A 9,245-nucleotide genomic window follows, 5' to 3' on the forward strand; every position below is an offset into this window, starting at 1 on the left:
GTAAAATATGACATTTCTAAAATGGTACGGGTCAAAGTCTTTATTTACAAATAAATCATCAAAGATGTAAAGCCAGTGATTTATACAATTGCATTCAATGTTCAGATCTTAAAGCTATGACCTAGGTGCTCTGACTTCACTTGTAAAATAGATTATAAAAATGACCCACGGTACATTTTTTACATTTCCAGCAATGTCAGTTCAGAATGTTATCAATTGATGCATGTCCCTGAATACACCTTAAGTAGTAAGAGCTAACAGAGAGGAAACTTTCTCTGTTTTGCTAGGTGTTGATATAATTGTCTGTGTGACTAGCTTAGTGTATCCCCATCTTGGGGGTTTGATCTGTAAATGGTGATGATGAATAATTATTTGTAATTAATGAAATTGGTTATTCATTGGGTTGTTGCAAATGTGTGTGATAATCTCTGGACACGAAGGACCTGAATTTAAAGAGTATGATGAATACAAACTTTATTCAGGGAGTACTTCATGATGAGGAGGACATGTCACGGAAAAACAGAATGGGTGGATGTGAAATGGAAAGGGGGGTTATGTCCCATCCAATCCAACAAGATGGATGCAGCTGTGGTGTGATTGTTGTCAAGGTAAGCTGAAAACAATTTGTTTTCATTATGTGTTTACATCCCACCAAGTGCTAACACCGGGCCAGCAGCGGAGCTGGTAGCCGAGGGTGCTAGCCACATGATGGCTAAATATCCCAATGCCCCGGTGTTCATTATGGATGATTTCAACAGCTGTAGACTCGACTGTGTCATGCCATCTTATCACCAGTACGTGGACATTCCCACGAGGAAGCACAACACTCTGGACTTACGTTATGGGAACATTTCTGATGCGTTTATCGCCCACGCACACCCTCCACTCGGCTGCTCCGATCACAATGTTGTTTTCCTGCTGCCACACTACAAACCGGAACTGAAACGCAACAAGCCACACATCCACTGCGCCGCCCTCTGGTTGGAGGATGCCATTACACAACTACAGGGTTCACTTGGTTTCACAGACTGAGACATTTTTCAGGGCGATCTGGATCACAGGGTGTCACTGATAACGGACTACATTAATTTCTGTGTCTCATGCACCATCCCCATCAGAACTGTCCGGAGATATCCGAACTCCAAACCCTGAATCACTTACCACATTAAAAACAGCCTGAGGGAAAAGCACAAAGCTTTTCAACGCAAGGACTGGACTGTTGTCAACTCACTCAACAGTAAATATTTATTCCATAAAGTAAAGATTCTCACTGGTCAATTACCCAGCCAGGCTCACTCCACAATCACAGATCCCACCACCTTTGCTGCCACCCTGAACTCCTTCTACACACGGTTCGACACCCAAGACCACTCTGCCACATGTCTGGAGCTGCTCAATGCCCTCCCCCCAGATGTGCCTGCACACCCTCCATTCACCACAGTGGATGTGCAGCAGCAGCCGAGCAGGTGCAAAGCTGGAAAGGCACCCGGGCCTGATAACATCTCAGCCAAGGTGTTAAAGCTTTGCGCCATGGAACTGGCCCCCCCTCTTCACTCCATCTTCTGGGACTCATACAGGTCAGCATCCATCCCTACCATCTGGAAAACATCAACCATCATCCCTGTACCCAAGAAACCACGCCCCTCTGAACCAAATCATTACCGTCCAGTTGCACTCACCTCCATCATAATGAAATGCCTGGAAAAACTCATCCTCCACATCATCCTGCCAGTCGTCAGACCACAGCTGGACCCACATCAATTCGCATACAGGGCCAGACGGGGGACGGAGGATGCTGTAGCATGTCTCCTCCACCCCCTCCTTCAACACCTGGAATCACCTGGCACCTTTGCATCCATCCTCTTCATCGACTTCAGCTCAGCCTTCAACACAATCCAACGCCACCAGATGATCAAGAAGTTCCGTCACCTCAACATATCTCCACTCCTCATCCGCTGGGTTCACAACTTCCTCTCCAATCGACCACAGGCCATAAGGATAGGCACAGTCACATCATCAACCGTCATCACCAACACCGGAGCCCCCCAGGGTTGTGTCCTCAGCCCTTTTCTCCACACCCTCTACACAAATGACTGCATCAGCCCCTCACCAATCACCACATACTACAAATACTCAGATGACACTGCCATCCTAGGTCTGCTCAGTGACAATAACTCAATTACTGCCTACCAACTTTCCATCTCTCACTTCACTCAGTGGTGCACCAATAACTTTCTGGAACTGAACGTGGTCAAAACAAAAGAAATGGTCATCTACACTTCACGCACACCCCTCTGGACTGGTTCCCACCTCCATCCATAACCAAACAGTTGAACAGGTCAGCCACTTCAAATATCTCGGACTCACTATGGACAATAAACTGACATTTGATCAACACATCACATGTCATCCGCAAGCTCCGTGCCCTCTCTGTTGCCCCCCACCTTCTGTCACTACTGTACACCAGTATCATTCAACCCATCCTTCTGTACTGTTCCCCCTGTTTCTACAACATGCTGTCCACCACTAACAGGAACAAACTAACAAAAATAACACACACCGCATCCAAAATCATCAACCATCCCACACCCAACCTCACAGAGCTCAACCACCGATCTGTCACACGTCTTGCACGAACAATAACCAATGACTCAGATCACCCTCTCAACCCACACTTCACACTGCTGCCGTCTGGGCGCAGATACAGGACCCTGAGATGGAGACGAGCACGTTTCAACAAGAGCTTTGTCCTGTCTGCCATCTCTGCACTCAATAACCTCCCCCAATAACCCTGTATGGACCCAGCCCTCCTGAGTGTGATATATGTGTCGGTTGTTCATGTCTGGTGGTGTTTGTGCATTGTGTGTGTATTGATATGTTGTTCAATGTTTGGTGGTGTTTGTGCATGGTGTTTGTTGGTGGTGTTTTGTGTACCCAAATGTTGTGACAGTTTGTGGAAACAAAATTCCTCATGGGACAATAAAGGCAATCTATCTATCTATCTATCTATCTATCTATGTGAGGTAGGAATTTTTCTCTTGTGAAAGATGAACTCATGTGAACCAATATCGGCAAATGTACAAATTATAGTGTGAACAGAAATAACAATTTGTTTAATAGCAATCATGAGTATGTAATGTATTATATGCCCCCCATTATTGTTTTAAGTACCTGCATTTGATGTTGTTTAGATGGCAAAAGCCCTGATAAAGGCTTTCCTTGTAATTCCTGAAATCAACTTCAACACATCGAAAAAAGAAATGGAGAAGGAGAGGAGAGATCTGGCTGTTGACATCCTAGAGACCTCTGGTAAAGGCAAATTAAGCATACAAATCAAAATCAAGATAGATAATAGATATATATATAATTAAATAAATGTTTGTTTGTTTTTTTTTTTTTTTTTTTTTAGTCTTTGATGAACAAAATTATTGCGCGATGTGTGCCACCTTTAAGCCACCAGGACCAGGAACTGCCATTATACAATGGGTGAGTAATTGAAAAACAGTTATAGACATGTTGAATTGTCATATAGCCATTAAAAAAATATTATAAAAATGTTTAGGTGTCAAATAATAATAAATAAAATAATTAATAATAATAAAATATATAATTTGTTTTCAATTAAACAGATACAATGTGATGACTGTGAGAGGTGGTTCCACAGCCCGTCTGTCCATGGAAAGCGAGGACATAGAGGATGCCAAGGAAGAAAATTGAAAATGTCCCTTGTGCCAATGAAACAATAAAATCAAGTCATGGTAGCCCTACTAGTGTTGGATCATGTTACTCCACTGGCTGCATGAGATACGCCTCTTGTTTTTACATTTTAAATCTCTAAATATTTTTTATTAATTTGTATATATATGTAGCACAGGTAGATGGACCTGCCTGCTTGGCATCACTGCCTGATGCACCTCCGACGGTGCCTTTGCGCCAGCTGCAGGGTCATCAGCCGGGAGCCACCCTTCACTGATGTTTCGCTCCATTAATCCCGGAACATCTCTGGGTGGTGGAGCATGCAGCTTGGCACCTCTAATGCCCAAGGACTTAAAGAGGCGCTGGGCTGATGCTCCTGTGTAGCCTCTGCTCCCAACCTCCACTGGGAATGTGAACGCCCTCCACCCAGCTTGTGAGCATGCAGCTGCCAGCTCTGCATACTTGTCCTTCTTCCTCTCGAAGGCAGCCTCCATTCCATCCTCCCACAGGATGGTCAACTCGATCATGAAGACTGTCTTGGTGAGGGAAGACCAGATGACGATGTCAGGTCGCAAGGAGGTTGAGGTGATCTCCTGAGGGAACCTAAGCAGCTGGTTAAGGTCAGCCATTAGGTTCCACTCCGCTCCAGGAGTCATGAGGGACCAAGCCCTAGCGGAGTTGGACAAGCCCTGGTCTCCCTGTCTAACAAAATGGATGCATCTCTGTGAAGGTACTGTGCTGTACTTATTCACCTCAAGCCTGCGTGCTTCCAGGATCTCGGCGATCTTTTGCATTTTAGCTCAATAGCTTCCAGAAAATATGATCAGTTGACTCAGAATCAGTGTAGGATCATAGTACTCCACTGGCTGCATGAGATACGCCTCTTGTTTTTACATTTTAAATCTCTAAATATTTTTTATTAATTTTTATATATAAATATTAGCATTTTAGCTCAATAGCTTCCAGAAAATATGATCAATTGACTCAAAATCAGTGTAGGATCATAGGACTCCACTGGCTGCATGAGATACGCCTCTTGTTTTTACATTTTAAATCTCTAAATATTTTTTATTAATTTTTATATATAAATATTAGCATTTTAGCTCAATAGCTTCCAGAAAATATGATCAATTGACTCAAAATCAGTGTAGGATCATAGGACTCCACTGGCTGCATGAGATACACCTCTTGTTTTTACATTTTAAATCTGTTCATCATTTTTTATTAATTTTTATATATAAATGTTAGCATTTTAGCTCAATAGCTTCCAGGAGATGTGATCAATTGACTCAAAATCAGTGTAGGATCATGTTACTCCACTGGCTGCATGAGATATGCCTCTTGTTTTTACATTTTAAATCTCTAAATAATTTTTATTAATTTTTATATATAAATATTAATATTTTAGCTCAATAGCTTCCAGGAAATGTGATCAATTGACTCAAAATCAGTGTAGGATCATAGTACTGATAAAGCTTATAGTTAGGGCTGGCTCAGGCTTGCCCTGTACCAGCCCCTAGTTAGGCTGACTTAGGCCTAGTCTGCCGGAGGACCCCCTATAATACACCGGGCTCCCTCTCTCTCTCTCTCTCTCTCTCTCTCTCTCTCTCTCTCTCTCTCGTATTCTATTACTGCATCTTGCTAACTCGGCCATTCTGGATGTCACTAACTCGGCTTCTTCTCCGGAGCCTTTGTGCTCCACTGTCTCTCAGATTAACTCATATCACAGCGGTGCCTGGACAGCGTGACGTGTGTGGTTGTGCTGCTGCCGTGGTCCTGCCAGATGCCTCCTGCTGCTGCTGCCATCATTAGTCATTAGTCATACTTCTACTGTTATTATACACATATGACTATTGTCACACATGTATACTGCCAGATATTAATACATACTTTCAACATATTGTACCACAGTAGCCAGAACTATAACTATAATATTATTACTTTCAATAATGTTGTTGTAAGCTACTGTCATTACCTGCATCTCTCTCTCTCTCTCTCTCTCTCTCTCTCTCTCTCTTTCTGTCTCATTGTGTCATATGGATTACTGTTAATTTATTATGCTGATCTGTTCTGTACGACATCTATTGCACGTCTGTCCGTCCTGGAAGAGGGATCCCTCCTCAGTTGCTCTTCCTGAGGTTTCTACCGTTTTTTTTTCCCCGTTAAAGGGTTTTTTTTGGGGAGTTTTTCCTGATCAGCTGTGAGGGTCATAAGGACAGAGGGATGTCGTATGCTGTAAAGCCCTGTGAGGCAAATTGTGATTTGTGATATTGGGCTTTATAAATAAAATTGAATTGAAATTGAATTGAATTACTCCACTGGCTGCATGAGATACCTCTCTTGTTTTTACATTTTAAATCTGTTCATAATTTTTTATTAATTTTTATATATAAATATTAGCATTTTGGCTCAATAGCTTCCAGAAAATATGATCAATTGACTCAGAATCAGTGTAGGATCATAGTACTACACTGGCTGCATGAGATACGCCTCTTGTTTTCACATTTTAAATCTCTAAATATTTTTTATTAATTTTTATATATAAATATTAATATTTTAGCTCAATAGCTTCCAGGAAATATGATCAATTGACTCAAAATCAGTGTAGGATCATGTTACTCCACTGGCTGCATGAGATACACCTGTTTTTCTACATTTTCAAATCATTCATAATTTTTATATGAAAACGTTAGCATTTTAGCTGAATATCTATTAGGTCATGTGATATAATGAATCAAAACTAGTGTTAGAACATATTGATACGTCTCCTTTTATTGCCTTTAAACACAGTGTCTCCGCTTTAAATACCCCACATTTTTATTTTGAAAACAGGAAGTCGGTACACGATGTAGTCGTCTTCTGTCTCCTTGTGTTTACTGTAAAGTCTGCAATACGGGTGCACTTGAAAAGTCGCACTGTACCCAGAGCGAAGAAGAGGTTTACCCGGAGCGAATGTTTGTCGAATATCCAACTTAAAACTAGCTTCGCTGCGGGTACTCTGGTTCGCCGCTTTCCTGAAACCATGCAGGAAAAGCTAATTGGATCTCATAACACAATATAAATAAAGGAATTAATTAATCAGTCATCTTATCTCTTATCATCCTATCATTATATATCATTATCATATCTTATCAGTGACGCAGACCTTCTGTCTGTTTCTGTAAGCTGATACCATTTCCCTCAGTGAAACCAAAGCTTTTATTTCCTTTCATTTCACAGATAAAAAACAATAAATCGTGAAGACAGTAAAGCCTCCACAAAAATAGCATTTCAAGTCTGAGTGTACTTTATCCTTCAGGGATTTATACTTAAGGATTTATCAAAGTTTCATATTAGAGGAAATCTCTGCTCGTTGCTAGGCTAATCTATGCAATGTAAAATGCCATAGGCTCGTGCTAATAACGTTAGCATGTTATATTTGTTTGGGAAACACGTTTAGTACAAGACAGGTGTTTTGTCAGTGAATCTTGTGAGTTGTAATGGAGCCAAATGGCGTACCCTTTGTTAAATGTTGCTGTCCCTGGTTTTATAAGAGAAGAGGAAAAGATTTCTAGCTGCTAGGCTAATTTATACAATGTAAAAGGCCATAGGCTTGTGCTAATAACGTTAGTATGTTGTATTTGTGGGGAAAATATGTCTGGATAAACACAAGTGTTTGTCTGTGAATGCTGCGAGTTTAAAGTGGAGTCAATTTGTGTACTTTTGTTGCCATGTTTAATGTGTGATTTGAATCAACTAAATTTTCCAGCACTTCACAGAAACCTTTGCCGCCAACTAGTGTTTTAGAGGTGTGCAGAGTGACACAGACCCACCACCGCACAAGTATAAATCTCACAACAGCATGGGCTATGGCGTAGGGTCTGTGCACAACTATAAATCCTGCATTACATTAAGTTTAACAGCGTCAGTTAGGAGTTAACTTTCAGGCTCAATGTAACAAATGTATATGTCTGTTTGCTTCCAAAGAAACAGTGTTTGAAAAAGGCCAAGTTTTACTCCATTTTGAACAAAAATTATGTATAGAGACAGAGCGCAACGTGTCATAATCTGAAAGCCACGCCCCCAAAGGGGAAACGAGGCCCGCTTTCCCCTCACACTTTCCCCCTCTGTTTCCAGCCTGTTGAGTTTTCCCTAAGTCCAAATGCCAAAAAGTTGCTGTGTGCTGGGCTGCTTGGTCAATAAAGCTAAAAACCCAGAGCTTAGCTTTTATCAGCTGCTGAGCAGAAAAATGTAACCTTGTCAAAGACAAAAGTGCACAGGCAATAAAATGTGAGGCTTCAACAGGGAAGAAATTGTGGGATCCTGACACACGGTATGCCTATGTGTGCAGCAAACACTTTGTCAAACCTGTATTTTTTAGAGTAACAGTTAACTGTATTTATGTATGTTAAGCTAAAGCATTGACAGTATGAATGTAACTTCTGTTATAATTGTGCCCAGTTCATTCCAGCGGTCCACTCTAGCACCTCTATCAATCTACCAGCATGTAGAGGCATGTCTCAAAACAACAACGTGTGCCAGTAGTGGGAGCAGGCTGATGGCTGCGCATGCCCAAATGCTCATCTTCTTAAAAAAGTATCTCCACATCATGCTCGGACTGCAGTAAGGGGAGAATGTGGAGATGGGGGAGTAGCGGTCAATTTAGTTAACTGACTGATTTCTGCTCATATTTTTTCCAAGACGAGCAAGGTATGGAGAAGGAACACTGAGGTAGACCGGCAATATTAACCTTATCAATATACCATTGCTTCTCTGGTAGGCATAGCTTGCTAAAATAATCCTTTGCCTTCTTATTAGCTAATTATTAGTTAGCTATAGCTAATCATTTTAGCTAGCTAGCCAGCAATTCAGTCGTGGAGACTTGAAGGCGCGGCTGAGGAGGCAGAATGACAGCGACCGAACGAAGAAGCGGAGGAGAGAGTGGGCCTCGTTTCCCCTTTGGAAGCGTGGCTTTCAGATTATGATGCATTGCGCTCTGTCTCTATAGTAGAAATTGTGGGCGTGACAGCGAGTTAAAGAGAAATGTTGAGGAAGCTCTCTGCACTCTGGCTGCTGAGTCCTCCATTCTAGCTCAGAAGATTCTGTCCAATACAAACAAATGTAAAAACCTGAAAAGGGCATTTTTACCAAGCTTCAAACAAGTTTGAATATTTCAAAAAGTGTAATTGTGGTTTGAAAGTTGAATACAACCTAAAATGTACACAATATGTTAAACATTTTAAGGTTTGAATGGAGTTTCTACCAGAATGAATGAGGAGATAGGAGCTGAAAATGTTTGAACTCAAGTGACTGGCTAAGTTGCTAGCAAACATTATCTTGGCAATTACCACTCATGGGTTAGCTAACGTTAGCTAGCTAAAGTCAGCAATTTGGATTATAGACAATCTCTGCTTTTGTCTAATTGAGTTGATGTCATGGTTTGTTTGTTAGCAGGCTAACATTAGCTAGGAAAAATTAACTGCTTGTGGTAACCTTGCCATTAATTCACCATGTTGAATTCAAGTTAAATTCATAGTGGAGCTGGTGAAGTGCCATTGTCTTAAGGAGGA

Source organism: Epinephelus lanceolatus, chromosome 24, assembly GCF_041903045.1.
Source record: "Epinephelus lanceolatus isolate andai-2023 chromosome 24, ASM4190304v1, whole genome shotgun sequence".
Lineage (NCBI taxonomy): Eukaryota > Metazoa > Chordata > Actinopteri > Perciformes > Serranidae > Epinephelus > Epinephelus lanceolatus.